Source organism: Giraffa tippelskirchi, chromosome 3 (assembly GCF_054371585.1).
Source record: "Giraffa tippelskirchi isolate mGirTip1 chromosome 3, T2T-mGirTip1v1.2.pri, whole genome shotgun sequence".
In the NCBI taxonomy this organism is placed as follows: Eukaryota; Metazoa; Chordata; class Mammalia; order Artiodactyla; family Giraffidae; genus Giraffa; species Giraffa tippelskirchi.
Window position 1 is genome coordinate 73,845,128 of NC_137277.1, and position 18,307 is coordinate 73,863,434.

At 36.6% G+C, this 18,307-nt stretch overlaps 1 pseudogene; it reads left to right on the forward strand.

The window, feature by feature from the left end:
• Positions 1-17,832: 17,832 nt before the first annotated feature.
• Positions 17,833-17,978, forward strand: LOC145544075 (U2 spliceosomal RNA; annotated as a pseudogene).
• The last annotated feature ends 329 nt before the right edge of the window (positions 17,979-18,307 follow it).

Here is an 18,307-nt window from a genome sequence, read left to right on the forward strand (position 1 = left end):
TCTCAAGAGGCAGGTCAGGTGGTCTGGTATTCCCATCTCTTTCAGAATTTTCCACAGTTTATTCTGACCCACACAGTCAAAGGCTTTGGCATAGTCAATAAAGCAGAAATACATGTTTTTCTGGAACTCTCTTGCTTTTTCGATGATCCATCAGATGTTGGCAATTTGATCTCTGGCTCCTCTTCCTTTTCTAAAACCAGCTTGGACATCTGAATGTTCACAGTTCAAATATTGCTGAAGCCTGGCTTGGAGAATTTTGAGCATTACTTTACTAGCGTGTGAGATGAGTGCAATTGTGCGGTAGTTTGAGCATTCTTTGGCATTGCCTTTCTTTGGGATTGGATTGAAAACTGACCTTTTCCAGTCCTGTGGCCACTGCTGAGTTTTCCAAATTTTCTGACATATTGAGTGCAGCACTTTCATAGCATCATCTTTTAGGATTTGAAATAGATCAACTGGAATTCCATCACCTCCACTAGCTTTGTTCATAGTGATACTTCCTAAGGCCCACTTGACTTCACATTCCAGAATGTCTGGCTCTAGGTGAGTGATCACACCATCGTGATTATCTGAGTCGTGAAGATCTTTTTTGTATAGTTCTTCTGTGTATTCTTGCCACCTCTTCTTAATATCTTCTGCTTCTGTTAGGTCCATATCATTTCTGTCCTTTATCGAGCCCATCTTTGCATGAAATGTTCCCTTGGTATCTCTAATTTTCTTGAAGAGATCTCTAGTCTTTCCTATTCTATTGTTTTCCTCTATTTCTTTGCATTCATCACTGAGGAAGGCTTTCTTATGTCTCCTTGCTATTCTTTGGAACTCTGCATTCAAACGGGAATATCTTTCCTTTTCTCCTTTGCTTTTCTCTTTCTTTCTCAGCTATTTGTACGGCCTCCTCAGACAGCCATTTTGCTTTTTTGCATTTCTTTTTCTTGGGGATGGTTTTGATCCTTGTCTCCTGTACAATGTCATGAACCTCCGTCCATAGTTCATCAGTCATTCTGTCTATCAGATCTAGTCCCTTAAATCTATTTCTCACTTCCACTGTATAATCATGAGGGATTTGATTTAGGTCATACTGAATGATCTAGTGGTTTTCCCCACTTTCCTCAATTTCAGTCTGAATTTGGCAATAAGGAGTTCATGGTCTGAGCCACAGTCAGCTCCTGATCTTGTTTTTGCTGACTGTATAGAGCTTCTCCATCTTTGGCTGCAAAGAATATAGTCAATCTGATTTTGGTGTTGACCATCTGGTGATGTCCATGTGTAGAGTCTTCTCTTGTGTTGTTGGAAGAGGGTGTTTGCTATGACCAGTGCGTTCTCTTGGCAAAACTCTATTAGCCTTTGTACTCCAAGGCCAAATTTGCCTGTTACTCAAGGTATTTCTTGACTTCCTACTTTTGCATTCCAGTCCCCTATAATGAAAAGGACATCTTTTTTGGGTGTTAGTTCTAAAAGGTCTTGTATGTCTTCATAGAACCATTCAACTTCAGCTTCTTCAGCATTACTGGTTGGGGCATAGACTTGTATTACCATGATATTGAATGGTTTGCCTTGGAAACGAACAGAGATCTTCTGTCGTTTTTGAGGTTGCATCCAAGTACTGCATTTCGGACTCTTTTGTTGACCATGATGGCTACTCTATTTCTTCTAAGGGATTCCTGCCCACAGTAGTAGATATAATGGTCATCTGAGTTAAATTCACCCATTCCAGTCCATCTCAGTTCGCTGATTCCTAGAATGTTGACGTTCACTATTGCCATCTCCTATCTGACCACTTCCGATTTGCCTTGATTCATGGACCTAACGTTCCAGGTTTCTATGCAATATTGCTCTTTACAGCATTGGACCTTGCTTCCATCACCAGTCATATCCACAACTGGGTGTTGTTTTGCTTTGGCTCCATCCCTTCGTTCTTTCTGGAGTTACTTCTCCACTGATCTCCAGTAGCATATTGGGCACATACCGACCTGGGGAGTTCATCTTTCAGTGTCCTATTTTTTTACCTTTTCATACTGTTCATGGTGTTCTCAAGGCAAGAATTCTGACGTGTTTTGCCATTTTCTTCTCCAGTGGACCACATTCTCTCAATAATTTTAGTCAAAATATATTTTATAATTTCTTGTCATGTTTTCTCAAGTAGATTTATAAAGTAACTAAAATGGAATAAAATCAAAGACACTGTAAAGATCTGGGCATAGTTAAAAATAATCAATGCACTTTCTTAAGTCCAAATATTGATTTTAGTTGATTACCAGATCAATATCATTTTTTCATCCTACTCTTAAAAATTCCATCTCAGGGATCTAGATCGAATATTATTTCTCAGAGTGATTATATTGATCTTTACCCCCAATATTCTACTTCATGTATTTAACAAACTGACAGGGTACAAGTTTAAGTAAATATAATCAAAACTGACCTAATGAACCTGATCCTCAGAAATCTTTCACCCTGTGTATGACATTAATATATTGATTTTTAATTATATTAATGTTATCTCTAGTAAAGTTACTTTCACTACTATTTAACTTATCTTTGCATATTTTGGCTCCTTTGTGGAGAAAGTAGGATAGTTCACTCAGTCCCTATAACAGATGATATCAGTGCTCTACACCTTGGATGTCTTTCATTTTCACGCACACATGCTCCTGGTGTGCCTTCATTCCTGATAGCCAGCACTTGTTTTGTTTTGTTTTGTTTTGTTTCAGAGAGCTTCCTTCAGTCTGGCCGAGCTCCGATATGGAGAATGGGAATTGCTTGAGCAATTACTCTCTTCAGGAAGCTGTCCTGAACCAATGAGCTTTGGGTGTGGGAATATAAATATTTCTGCTCTCCTGTCTCAAACAAGGCAATGATTGACCCTGCCACTAACTCTAAAACTCCTTTATGTGACTGAGTCAAAATCATCCATTAGGATACCTGACTTGGCTTTCTTTCTTTCTTCTGTTTCACCTGTCAATATCTGTTATATTTTCCTGAAAGTAAATCACTTTCACACAAAACTCCCAAGTTTGATTCTGCGGAACATGTTTTAAAGCAAACCTAATCCCAGTTTTCTTCTCCTTTTCTTAATTTTTCTAACAGAGTTTATAAAAGCTAAATATTCAATTTCCCTCCATTCCTTATAGCTCAACTAACCTAGAAACTCTGAAAATCCTGGTCCTGATTTTATTGAGCCTCTGAAACAAAGGAAGCAGCTATCTAACTATAGTTCTTATTGTATGAGACAAATAAACTTTCATTTGTGTTATTTTAGATGGATATTCCAATATTTCCAAATAGATTATGGTTTTTTGAGAAGAAAGGAACCTTATATATTTTTATTGCTCTTCAGATCTTTTTATTGCTCTCTGTCCATGGAGAAGGGAATGGCAACCCACTCCAGTACTCTTGCCTGGAAAATCCCATGGACAGAGAGGCCTGGTGGGCTATCGTCCATGGGGTTGCAAAGAGTCGGACATGACTGAGCACACACACATACAAATTGCTTTCTGTAATGTAAGAAATTATCATGTATGTATAGAGATAAAATTATGTGCAATTTTTGTGTATTGTGTGTTGGTAATTTTTAAAAAAATAACATAAAATTATTTACTGATTTTATACATGTATAATTTTTCCCTTCTAATCAGAATATAAGCTCAATGAGGGCAAGAAAATAGATTTTCATCAGTTTATCCCTAATTCCTAGTAAAATGTCTAAAGCATAGAATAAGTTCCATAAAAGACTTGCTTAGTTAACTTAATTAAAACTAAAATACATGAAAAACATTGTAAATATAGGGTATTTAAGGTAACATTGCATTTATTGTTTCATTCATAAAATAAAATTTAGAAAATATTTTGCTAGATTATTATATAAAACATGTTGTTAATATATTTTATGGATGCTACAGTATCTGCTATAGTGGTGAGATAAGTAAATAGATGAATGATTGAATATAAGAATGAATAAAAAACAATTTTAACTGCAGTTCTATAAAGGATTAGTTCTGTGTTCATGAAAAACATGTATAATTTATTTTATTTCAAAATTAATGTGTTTTTTTAAGTTATAACAATTGGTTGGATAACAAACAGCAAGGGAATAGCAATGTGACAGAGAATTGAATGTGCCCTGGACACAAATCAGAGAATCTCATTTTACCATTTCTTGGTTACATACCTTGAATATATTTTGACCCTCTTGAAAAGTAAGGGTAAGCATGATCTTACAAAGCTGCTTTGTCATCCAGCAGATCTATTGCATGTTGCCCATGCCATTTTACTATCAGTTACACTACAGATGGATATTTATAAGACAGCTGCTATTAGACTGGACAATGTGAATTTACTGTTTTTATAAATTTAAAAACATGACAGAATATTGGCAATTCACAGATCAACCTAATTAAAATGAGCGATATTTTAGAGGGTATAAAAATTAACAAAACTCTACTCTGCCATCAATGTTCTAATAAAGGATGAACAAATGTGATGAGCATATGTGAACAAATGTGGTTTTATGTAAAGTGACCTAGATAGTAAAGTAAATGACACAGCTGACTCAAGTTTGTTTACAGTTGCTTACTGCTATTGAAGTTTTCTTACAGTATAGGCTGCTCGATGCCACAGTGGAGGAACTTGTCCTATTTTTATTATTTATGTCATTGACAGTTTTCCTCTAGTTTGTTGGATTTTAGGTTAGCGTACATTCATATGCTCACGTGTATGTTTTAAAGGCACCTACCTCTAATACAGGAAATATAGACCACTTTGTTTTTATAATAATCTTATGACAACAATGGCAACTGAGCAATCAAGTCCTATGTCTTAGGCTAGCAAAAGGTAACCAAGAGGTCTTTGGAATGAGTTGGAGACTCTAGGTTACATCTGTACCACATTACTAACATAATGAGATATAATGTCTTTCCTTAATTAAATGAAATTTGCTTTGAGGCATTTTTAGTCATAATCTCAATCAAATTCATAATTTCAATATATTGCTATTTAATTGCTTTAGGGTACGTTATCAAATGAGCTAATTCAGCAGGAAACAAATCCTTGAAAGAACACAATGTCCATGATTTGCTGAATATTCTCTGACCTAACATGGCTAAGTTATCAGTGAATATTTTTGGTAAAAATATAATTGTATTTTAGTTATATCAAATATCAAAAATAATCCATATGTACCATACATGATTAATTCATAAGAGCTAAAGGAAAAAGGAAATCAAAATTTGGTTTTAAGTTTCCATTGGGAGAGAACAGTTGCCAGTTTAATTACCTTTTATTTTTTTACATTCATAAAGTAAGTCCATGAATGTAGACAATCTTTATTGCAATGTTTGGACTGAGCTTTATATTTATATCAGTTTCTAGAAGCAGACAAAATTAGTTTCAGAAGAGAACTTATCGGTCATGTACTCCAAACAAATTAGAAATAAATTCCATGAGGTTATGATTAATTGAACACTGCGTGGTTATTAAAGGTACTCAATATTTGAATACAGGGGAATGAGTAAGAGAGAATAGTCAAAGAAAAGATGTCAGGCTACAAATTCCAGAAAGAAGAGTCAAGGATCAAAGATGATTTTTTAGAAAAATGAAGAGCTGACTTTTTAGATGTGTTTGAATTTTAAATGGAAATGCCCAGCAGGCAATGGAAGGATCCAGGATTGAAATTTAAAGTAAAGAGATTAGATTTGAGATGTGGATTTTAGGCTCAGTTTCAGAGAATTAATTGTTAAGCACTAGGCTCTATGAACTCTGTGGGGAAGGTTAAGACTAAACACTAAAATTTGCAATTAGAGTGTATATGGGGTGAAAGATTGAAAAGATATAAAGTGATTCAGAAGGTTTCCTTTCATCTGTGTCTCTCTTGCCTATGTAGCCGACTATTCCTTTTATTCTGGTTCATTTTCAACACTATTTTAAGATTATTAAGAATCTGCTATCTAAAATACAAGACAGAAATTACACACCATCTCTCCTCAAAACATGAACATAAGCCATCTCTACCCACTGTTTCAGACACCTTTTCTGAAGGATGATGTGCTCACTGTCTACATTCCCTTCTTTCCCATTTATTTTTTCCAACTCAATACAACATGGTCTTAGCTCCCACTGCTCTACTCACTCAGCATTATAAGGTCATCCATCCATGGCTCCTTACAGTGAATACAGTGGACAAACTTCAGTACTTATTATGCTTGGCTTCTTGTGATAAAGTGATTATGTTAGCCACTTTCTCCCAAAGTATGCCCTTTCTTAAGCACTGTGTCAGCATCTTTGGCTTATCTTTTTCAGTCACCATTTAACTGATTTTTCCCCTTCTTCCCTAAGTGTTAGTGTTCCCTGAATTCCAGTAAGAGTTTTACCTCATTTCTTACCCAACAATATGGGTATGTGGTATGCGGATAATTTTACTCACAATCTTTTGTTTAAATGAGTTTTTTTTTAATAAATTTATTTATTTTAGTTGGGGGCTAATTACTTTACAATATTGTAGTGGTTTATGCCACACATTGACATGAATCAGCCATGGGTTTACATGTGTTTCCCATCCTGAACCCCCCTCCCACCTCCCTCCCCATCCCATCCCTCTGGGTCATCCCATTGCCCCAGCCCTGAGCATTTGTCTCATGCATCCAACCTGGAATGGTGTTCTGTTTCACATATGATAATATACATGTTTCAATGCTATTCTCCCAGAACGTCCCACCCTCACCTTCTCCCTCAGAGTCCATAAGACTGTTCTATGCATCTGTGTCTCTTATTCTGTCTCGCATATAGGGTTATCGTTACCATCTTTCAAATTCCATATATATGCATTAGTATACTGTATTGTTGCTTTTCTTTCTGGCTTACTTCACTCTGTATAATGGGCTCCAGTTTCATCCATCTCACTAGAACTGATTCAAATGTATTCTTTTTAATGGCTGAGTAATATTCCATTGTGTATATGTACCACAGCTTCCTTATCCATTCATCTGTTGATGGACATCTAGGTTGCTTCCATGTCCTGGCTATTATAAACAGTGCTGCGGGGTTTAAATGCGTTAACATCCATGAGGCATTTAGACAATGCCTAATACAGAGTAAGTGTTATACAGTTAAAACTTTTTCACCTGTGTGTTAATCACAAATTATCTCTGCTTTTCTTGGGATTTTATACTTGAGAAAATTCAAGTTTCCAACAATACAAAAGCCCAACAAATTACACTGAGGAAAGGTGAAAACCCTGAGTACACTGCATTAAATCCCACAGTCAAGTCACTTGGCACTAGACTCAACATGCTCAAAACTGTCCTGAGTGCCATTCCCTCAGCCTGACCTCTATGGAATACTGATATCTATGCATATACACATATGCTATGTGTAATTACATGCACTCTTGCATTGGGAAGTGTTTACAAAATAAAGAAAGTTTCCTATCAATTTGTAAATAAGGCTCACATTATGAATGCTTCAGCAGAAGTTGGTTTTGTAAAGGCAATTGCCATTTTCCAAATCGAGCCATGAACATCTTGATATAAAAACAATAGTTTGTAAAGTGTAGAGAATGAAAAACAAACATAAATTTAGAATGCAGTCTTTTTCATTTGCTTGTGTATTGTTGAGGAGAGAAATGTATGTTTACATTTATCAGCATTATTATCATCATAGTCAAGTCAATGTTGATAATGTATTCTTTCACAATAATATAACCCAAAGAAGAAGACGTTTCAAATTGTACCAACTGTATCTCCATATATGTTCTCTTTATGCCACTCTATGGTAAAATTTCAAAGAGATTTTAAAGTGTTTGGGGGCATTCCACAGTTTCTCCTGCATTAGGAAGAACTAGCAGTTAGAACATTATGGATGTAAAAGAGAAATAATTTCTAGAAGGGTAGTCAGTGATTCAAAGAACAAAGACAATTAGGAAGTAATCAGACTTTTCGTAGAGAAGGTTAAATTAAATGATGGGATAATAGAGTAGGATAAATGAAAGGATAATAGTTACAAAATGATGCTGAAGAGAGGGTATGATTAGGATAGGTGTGATAGTAATCACGATAGGCTAGGTAATACAAAAAATGATAAAACTCTGTATGACTTCTTACATCAAAGGGTGAATTCTTTCTCATAGTTAGCAGGAGTTCTGCCACACACAGTCACAAAGGAATTCAAGTGACATAAGCCATACCCATATTGTAGCCATAATATACCTTGCATTTTTACATTGGAACATATAACATACAGCCTTCTCAATATTTGTTGCAGAACAAAGCTGAGAGAGCACATGAGAACTTTTTCTGCATCACCTTGGAAGGTTTTAGAATCCAGATCTCTTCTCAGAACTAGTCATATGGATCTGCATCACCAAAGTGTTGGTCTGAGAGATCAAGGGCTGCAACCACCAGAATCTCACACACTAGCAAAATAATGCTTAAAATTCTCTAAGCCAGGTTTCAATAGTACGTGAACTGTGAAATTCCAGAGGTTCAAGATGGATTTAGCAAAGACAGAGGAACCAGAGATCAAATTGGCAACATCCGTTGGATCATCGGAAAAGCAAGAGAGTTCCAGGAAAACATCTATTTCTGCTTTATTGACTACGCCAAAGTCTTTGACCGTGTGGGTCACAACAAACTGTGGAAAATTCTGAAAGAGATGGGAATACCAGACCACCTTACATGCCTCCTGAGAAATCTGTATGCAAGTCAAGAATAAACAATTAGAACTGGACATGGAACAACAGACTGGTTTCAAATCGGGAAAGTAGTATGTGAAGACTGTATATTGTCACTCTGCTTATTTAACTTATATGCAGGGTACATCATGCGAAATGCCAGGCTGGATGAAGCACAAGCTGGAATCAAGATTGCAGGGAGAAATATCAATAACCTCAGATATGCAGATGACACCACCCTTATGGCCAAAAATAAAGAGGAACTGAAGAGCCTCTTGATGAAAGTGAAAGAGGAGAGTGAAAAAGTTGGCTTAAAACTCAACATTCAGAAAACTAAGGTCATGTCATCCAGTCCCATCACTTCATGGCAAATAGATTGGGAAAAAATGGAAACAGTGATAGACTTTATCTCTGGGGGCTCCAAAATCACTGAAGATGGTGACTGCAGCCATGAAATTAAAAGACACATGCTCCTGGGAAGAAAATCTATGACCAACCTAGATAGCATGTTAAAATTCAGAGATGCTACTGTGTCAACAGGGATCCCTCTAGTCAAAGCTGTGGTTTTTCCAGTAGTCATGTATGGATGTGAAAGTTGGACTATAAAGGAAACTGAGTGCCAAAGAATTGATGTTTTTGAACTGCAGTGTTGGAGAAAACTCTTGAGAGTCCCTTGGACTGCAAGGAGATCCAACCAGCCCATCCTAAAGGAAATCAGTCCTGGATTTCCATTTGAAGGTCTGGTGCTGAAGCTGAAGCTCCAATACTTTGGCCCCCTGTTTCAAAGAACTGACCCATTGGAAAAGACCCTGATGTTGGGAAAGATTGAAGGCAGGAGGAGAAGGGTGCAATAGAGGATGAGATGGTTGATGGCATCACCGACTCGATGGGCATGAATTTGAGTAATCTCCGGGCATTGGTGATGGACAGGGAGGCCTGGCATGCTGCAGTCCATGGGGTCACAAAGAGTCGGGCAAGACTGAGTGACTGAACTAACCGACCACCAAAATATTTGGTGAAAATTCCTATGATTTCCATGGTACCAAGTTGCAGGGCAACTTAGCATAATTAAATTAAGTTTTCAGTTCAGTTCACTTCAGTTCAGTTGCTCAGTCGTGTCTGGCTCTTTGCGACCCCATGAACTGCAGCATGCCTGGCTTCCCTGTCATCACCAGCTCCAGTACCTTGCTCAAACTGATGTCCATTGAGTAGGTGATGCCATCCAACTATCTCATCCTCTGTTGTCCCCTTCTCCTGCTTTTGATCTTTCCCAGCATCAGGGTCTTTTCCAACAAGTGAGTTCTTCGCATCAGGTGGCCAAAGTATTGGAGCTTCAGCTTCAGCATCAGTCCTTCTAATGAATATTCAGGGTTGATTTCCTTTAGGAATGACTGATTTGATCTCCTTGCTGTCCAAGGGAGTCTCAAGAGTCTTCTCCAGCACCACAATTCAAAATCATCAATTCTTCGGTGCTCAGTTTCTTTATGGTCCAACTTTCACATTCATACATGACTACTAGAAAAACCATGGCTTTGATTAGATGGACATTCATCAGCAAAGAAATGTCTCTGCTTTTTAATATGCTGTCTAGGTTGGTCATAAATTTTCTTCCAAGGCGTTTTGCCCTCTCACAAGGTATGGCACATCCAAACTAAAAATAGTTAAAAATATGTTGCAATGGATAAAGAGAGAGAGAGAGAGAGAGATTATGTGTGATATACAAGATCTGACTAAATTTTTGGCCTAGCCACTGCTTGCCATATACTTTCTTCTTTACTCTTTTTCCTTTCCTTTTCTCTTCTTTTATTTCTTTCTTTTTTGAATCAACTCTTCAATTTCTGTCTGCTCCAATCATTCCAGGTTACTGTCATGACAGTCCTGATTTTCTACTTTGTTTAAAATACTTTTTCTTCTATTCAGTAGTGGACCACATCCTTCCTGGGTCCAGTATAGCTTTCAATTACTCTTCTGATTTAAAAACAAAACAAAACAAAAAATACTTCTTAAACTTTTCTTAGTTATTCTCCTTTAAAACAACCTCAGTAAGCAGCTCCAAATACACTATAAGTAAAAGCAAAAAGTTGACTCATTGGAAAAGACCCTAATTCTGGGTAGGATTGGGGGCAGGAGGAGAAGGGGATGACAGAGGATGAGATGGTTGGGTGGCATCACTGACTCGATGGACATGGGTTTGGGTAAACTCCAGGGGTTGGTGATGGACAGGGAGGCCTGGCGTGCTGCAATTCATGGGGTGGCAAAGAGTCGGACACGACTGAGCAACTGAACTGAACTGAAAAGCAAAAAATAAGAAATCAATAATTTGCTGGAAACAGCAGGATCAAACCACTCAGAAACACTCATAATTAGATTTTTTAATATGATGCGTTAATTTGTGCTTAGTCTGCACTCAATCATGCCTATTATGTGATATACTCTTGTTAAACTCAGGGAAATCAATATGAAATAGTAAGGTTGCTGCAAAAACTCTTGCTTTTATGTTATTCTAGTTTCCTAAGATAATAGACTTAATATCCACTTTAAAAAATCATTATTTTTGTTGTTGTTGGTATTTTGCTTTGTTTTTATGCAAACCCAAATCAGGAAAAACACACAAACAAAAACATTCACAGGATTATTTATATTTAAAAATAACACAGAGAAATGGAATTCAAAGAAATAAGTTAAAAAAATAAACAGTATGTAATCACTCATAAAACAGTTGCCTCTGTGTAAGAAAGATAGAAGGAATATGTGACTGAAGATTAAGATTTTACTCTATAATTTTTTATAGTAAAGAGTTGAGATGTGATTTTGACAAAATTATCTTTGCTACTTCTAAGTAGTATATATTGTACACACTTATTAAAATGGAAGTATATTTGATTTATAGGGTTTCAGATGTACAGCAAAGTGATTCAGTTATATATATGTATATTCAGATTCTTTTTCATTATAGATTATTAAAAGATATTGAGTATAGTTCCCTGTGGTATTTTATATACAGTAATGTATCTTAACCCCAAATTTTGTGTATACATACATTTTTATCATTATGTTTTCATTTATGTTTTTATGGCATAGTTTAAAAATAGCAAATATAATTTTTAAAAGACTATTCAGTACTTTAACTAATCACTAACTCTTCTTGTCAAGTAATGTTTTCTACAACTTTGAAAAGATAGTCTATTTAAGGTAATTTGTTAAAGCAATAAAAGCAGGAGTCTTAACTCGGAATATGAATAGTTGACAAAAGATTCTGGAAAAGTTGATTTTGAAGTGAGATAATGCAAATTATACACATTTCATCGATTACCTTTTCCTCTTTTTTCATGCAAGGTAATTAAAACTTATGGCAATATCATGTACATATATAATGTAATAACAGACTTCTTAATTCTCCAGAGAACGTATTCATATAACCACTTTAAAAATATTTCTCATGCTTTATTTGCATATTTGAGATGTTTTAAAATGTTATGTGTGCCATGCGTGCTCAGTTCTGTCTGACTTTTTGTGGGTCCATGGACTGTATCCTGCCAGACTCCTCTGTCCACGGTATTTTTCAAGCAAGAATATTGGAATGAGTTGCCATTTCCTATTTCAGCATATCTTCCTGACCCAAGGATCAAACCCATGTAGCTTTTATTTCCTGCATTGGCAGGTATATTCTTTACCACTAGCAACACTTAACCAAGATTAAAAGATCATATAGAATATTTGATAAGCCATTGATTTTTTCACTTTAAAATATTTATCTAAGTGGCTAAGAGAGAGGGACAGTTTACTGTCCTTTTAAAGTAAGATTTGACATACTGTCCTGAGAACTCAATGCATCCAGTTGTTAATTTCTCATTCTCTCTTGTGCTGTGCTTAGACATTCAGTTGTATCCGAATATTTGTGACCACGTGGCCTGTAGCCTGCCAGGCCTCTTTGTCCATGGGAATTCTGCAGGCAAGAATACTGGAGTGGGTTGTCATGCCCTCCTCCAGGGGATCTTCCTAACCCAGGCGTCAAAACCAGGTCTTCTGGATTGCAGGTGGATTCTTCACCATCTGAGCCACCAGGGAAGCCCCTCATTCTCTTATAGAACACAATAAAATTTACTTAGAACAGTCATGTTTTGGAAAAATCACAGGTTTTCTACTTGGTTTCACATATATTAGAAAACAGCAGAAGCAGTTTTTGTTGTTGTTGGTTTGACTGATTGCTTTTGCAAATTTCAGAGACATTTGGAAGGCAGTGATACCATGAGAATTGCTTTAGTAAAATCAATATAATAGAAATTAGGAATGAAGGGGAACCCAGATAGCACTACTTTATTCTCTTAGTCAGTGGCATATTTTTCACAGCTTTCTTAACAAGTGATAATTTATTTTCAGCCCTTCCAGGAGAAAAAAAAAAAAAAAGCATAATATTCCTATGAAACAGAGTATTTGCTCAATGCATCTATATGTCACAAAGCACTTATAGTGAGCAAAATGTACGTTCTCTAAATTTCCATTTAATGAGCTAACCAAATCTTGAAGTTAGTTATACAAGAAATAAATCATAATTTTGTGTGAAGAGTTTAGTATCTACCATTGAGAATCATCTGGCCAAATTTATGAAATGCTTGATCTAAATGATGCCTAAATTTACCCATTTCCTCAGTCATGTCAAGACTCTGGAATCTAATCCTGAGCTAAGGCATTATGTATTTGAACAAGAGAGGCTAGAAGAATATGAGTGTCATTAATCAATTGGAAATTGCTTCCTTAGCATGTTTGGGAGCATTTAACTGCTGAGATTGGTCATCCCATGCCAAGTCTCTTACATTAGAAGATCTTCTCTGGAATCCCTCCATTTCCCAGAAATGTTGCCAACCAGTGGGGTGCAGATCCTCACTGCTCCAATACTCACAAGTCTCTCTCTTACACCTATATTTCCCCAGACTATTGAATGAGGAAGTATTGTTAGGTACCATGATTTTCTAAGACCTTTCTCTCTCTCTCTCTCTTTTTATTCCCCCCACAAACCCTCTAATATCACCGAAGGATTTAGGATTTTGGAATACAAAAGCCAAAAAAATAGTGAAATCTGCTTGTGCTTTCTGCCCATCCATGTATTATCTCTAAGGCAATAATAAACATTGAATTTGTAGAAATTTAAGAGAAAAGTCATGGAGGAATAAAGATAAAAACCAAAAATTAGCATCCTAAGTTTAGTGTCAACTACATGAACAATCTGGGTACTATATACTGTCCAATCCTACATGTGAATATTTTACTCATACCTACTCCATAGTCTTTGTTTTTTTTTGTTGTTGTTTTTTACCAGCTTAGCTATTTTGGCATACAATATATGTTCTCCTACTTCCTAATTTATATTTTGATACATTCCCATGAGTCAGTGCTCAGTCACATGTGACTCTTTGTGACCCCATGTAAGGTAGCCCACCAGGATCCTCTGTCCATAGGATTCACCCGTCCTTGGAATTCTCCAGGTAAGAACGCTGGAGTGGGTTGCCATTTCCTTCTCCAATGCATGAAAGTGAAAAGTGAAAGTGAAGTCGCTCAGTCGTGTCCAACTCTTAGCGACCACATGGACTGCAGCCTACCAGGCTCCTCCGTCCATGGGATTTTCCAGGCAAGAGACTGGAGTGGGGAGCCATTGCCTTCTCTGGAGTGTTGGAATATACAGTTGTAAAAGCCTATAGACGTACAGCTTGGAACTTTTTAGATAACTAAAACATTTACAATACAAATGAATGCTAAATCTACAAATGGATTTTTCAGAAAATCAACACTGTAAACTCAAGCAAGTCACTTAATATTAATGACTGCTGAAAAGGGAATATAAAAATATCTACCTCATAAAATTTTGTGAGATTCTAAATAACCATATGAAAGTACTTATAAAGTACTTTTAAACTTAAACTTAAGTTTAAAAGATTATTTTTCAGAATTATTGTTATATTACCACTCTATATATTATAGATGTTATAGCCAAACTTCTTGAATGAATTTTCTCAATTTATTGTCCTTTACACCTCAAACTAGGGCTTCCCTGGTAGCTCAGCTGGTAAAAAATCCTCCTGGAATGTAGGAGACCCTAGTTCAATTCTGAGTTGGGAAGATCCACTGGAGAAGGGATAGGCTACCCAATCCAGTATTCTTGGGCTTCCCTGGTGGCTCAACTGGTAAAGAACCTGCCTACAATGTGAGAGACCTGGGTTCGATCCCTGGGTTGGGAAGATGCCCTGGAGAAGAGAACGGCTTAACCACTCCAGTATTCTGGCCTGGAGAATTTATTTTTCAGCAGGTGAAACATTCATTTTATAAAGTAGGTAAACAGTGTTTTTGAAAATATACTTGTGTGCAAACCCAGGACTGATAATCAGTTGATATGTATGTGCTCAGATGGTGTGTCTTCATGTCATAGCAGTTGAAAATATTTTGCATAAAAAATATCAAAACATTTTACACCTAGAGGTCTGACAGAGATAGACTAGCTATCAACTGAAAAAGAGAAAATAGACAAAGATGATGAGATGCTTCAAAAGAAAATGATTATTATATCAATATAAGTGGGCCTTACAAAAAGTGATTAAGCCTCATGTTCAGTTCAGTTCAGTCATTCAGTCGAGTCTGACTCTTTATCACCCCATGGCCTGCAGCATGCCAAGCCTCCCTGTCCATCACTAACTCCAGGAGTTTACTCAAACTCGTGTCCATTGAGTTGGTGATGCCGTCTAACCATCTCATTCTCTGTCCTCCCCTTCTCCTCCTGCCTTCAATCCTTCCCAGCATCAGGGTCTTTTCAAATGAGTCAGCTCTTCACATCAGGTGGCCAAAGGATTGGAGTTTCAGCTTCAACATCAGTCCTTCCAATGAATACTCAGGACTGATTTCCTTTAGGATGGACTGGTTGGATCTCCTTGCAGTCCAAGGGACTCTCAAGAATCTTCTCCAACACTACAGTTCAAAATCATTGATTCTTCGGTGCTCAGCCTTCTTTACAGTCCAACTCTCAGGTAGTTCGACATAAATGATCCTTTTATTTAATTGTGTTTTGATGGTCTCCTATAAAGTGAAGATGATTTATTTTATAATGATACAATTTTATCTGAAAATGTATCCACAAAAAATCAACTCAATTCACTTTTATTCATTCATTTAGTCAACATATAATTATAATTTGAAGAAACATTATGTTACGTATGTACATTTCCTGAAGTGATACTCATCACATTTAATTCCTTCCTGTTTGCTTTACTATTTACTGTAAAATTTTGTTGTTGTTGTTTAGTCACTAAGTCATGCTCAACTCTTTTGCAACTCCATGGACTGTAAGCTATTAGGCTTCTCTGTCAATGGGATTTCCCAGGCAGTAATACTGGACTGGGTTGCCATTTCCTTCTCCAGAGTATCTTCCCAACCCAGGGATTTAACTGGCATCTGCTGCATTGCAGGTGGATTCTTTACTGCTGAGCCACCGTGGAAGCCCCATAAAATTTTGACTCTGTACTTAGCGATTTACTTTAAGTAGACTTTTTGAAATAACAATATTTTATAATTGTTAAGAACCTCCAATTGACAAAGTGTGCTACTTAAGATGAAAAAAATTTAAGAATCCATGGAGAAGATACTTAGGGCAGTGACACTACTCTGTATGATACTGTCATGGTGAAAACAATCATAAATTTGTCCAAACTCACAGAATGTACAACACCGTAATGTATTGTAAACTCTGGACTTATAGCACTATGGACTATAATTATGTATCAATGTAAAAAATATACCACCTCTGGTGGGAGATTCTGCTAATAGGGGAAATTATACATGTGTGGGGTTAGAAAGTATATGTGAAATTTCTGTACATTTAGTCAGTCAATTTTGCCATGAATCTAAACAGCCATAAAAATAAATTCAGTTTTAAAAAAGATAAAAACTTTAAGGAAGGTAACCCCACTCTTAATCATGGGAGACTGGGAGATCTCATCAGGAACATCTTTGTATGGCTAAAATAGATATGCTAAATAAAGCAGGACCAGCATCCAGGAAGATACAGTGTGCTCCACAGAGAGAGGGGAGCTTCTTAGACAGCCTGTAGGAAACTTCCCTGGGGGCTCAGAGGTGAAGAATCTATCTGCCAAGCAGGAGACATGGATTCGATCCCTGAATTGGGAAGATCTCCTGAAGAAGGAAATGGCAAACCACTCTAGTATTCTTGTTAGGAAATCCTGTGGACAGAGGAGTCTGGTGGACTACTGTCCATGGGGTTGCAAAAGAGTCAGACATGACTTAGTGATTAAATGGCAACATGACTATGTATAACACTTTTAGGAAATGGAAAGAAAAAAACAACTTGGCTATAGCACATAAAACAAGAAGTATATAATAGAAGGAATCAAAAGATATGAGAGAAATCAGGTTTAAAGGAGATTTGTAATTTATATTTTAAAAGTTGATGTATTAGTTTTGTTGTCCTGAGAAAACACAATCAAATATCAATATTATAAATATATCAATAACTACAAATGTCTTCCCTTGTGGATCTGCAGTAAAGAATCCACCTGTGATACAGGAGTCACAGGAGATGCCTGGGTCAGGAAGATCCCCTGGAGGAGGAAATGACAACCCACTCCAATATTCTTGCCTAGGAAATCCAATGGACAGCGGAGCCTGGCGGGCTACAGTCCATAGGGTTGCAAGGATTCGGACATGACTGAACATGCACACACCACACACACATAGATATAAATAAAGATAGATTTTAAAGAATTGACTCAACAGGATTGTGGAGGCTGGCAAGACTAAATTTTGTGAGGCAGGCTGGAAGACTGGATCCAGTAGAGTAGATGTTTCAGCCTCAAATATGAATCAATCTGGAAGGGAAATTCCTTCTTCCTCCTGATGATCTCATTCTTTTACTCTGAGGCCTTCAACTGATTGGATGAAGTCTATCCATGTTAGGGAAGATACTCTCTTTACACCAAGTCTACCAATTTAAATGTTAATCCCATCTAAATAAACAAAAAATAAAGCACCTCCACTGCAACATCTAGACTGGTGTTTAACCCAAAAGCTGGACACTATAGTCTAACTAAGTTGACAAATAAAATTAATATCATAATTAATCATGGAGAGCAGGGGGTGGTGATTTAGAGAAACAATAAATTGTACATATTATCGCTTCTCGGCCTTTTGGCTAAGATCAAGTGTAAATTGTACATATTGCATATTTTATTATATTTGAAAGAGTCTAGGGACTTTCCTGGTGGTTCAGTGGTTAAGATTCCATACTTCCAACACAAGGAGCTCAGGGTCAACCCCTGGTCAGGGAACTAAGATTCCACATGAAGTGTGGTATGCTCAAGAAAAAAAAAAAAGATACATACATACATATATATATATATATATATATATATAAATAAAAGAGTCTAGGCACAGGAATTCATAAATATCCCAAATTAAATTGGATAAATAAATAGCATGATATATTAAAATAGTTTCATTGCTCATGGATTTGGTAATAAACTTTTAAAAGACGCGCCAGATCAAGATCATAAACAAAAACTCACAGTATTAGGCCAAATTTTTGCTTTCCTCTCTGTCTTCCCTTCAAATGTATTTCTTCTCTGCTCTTACCCATATTATGTCCAT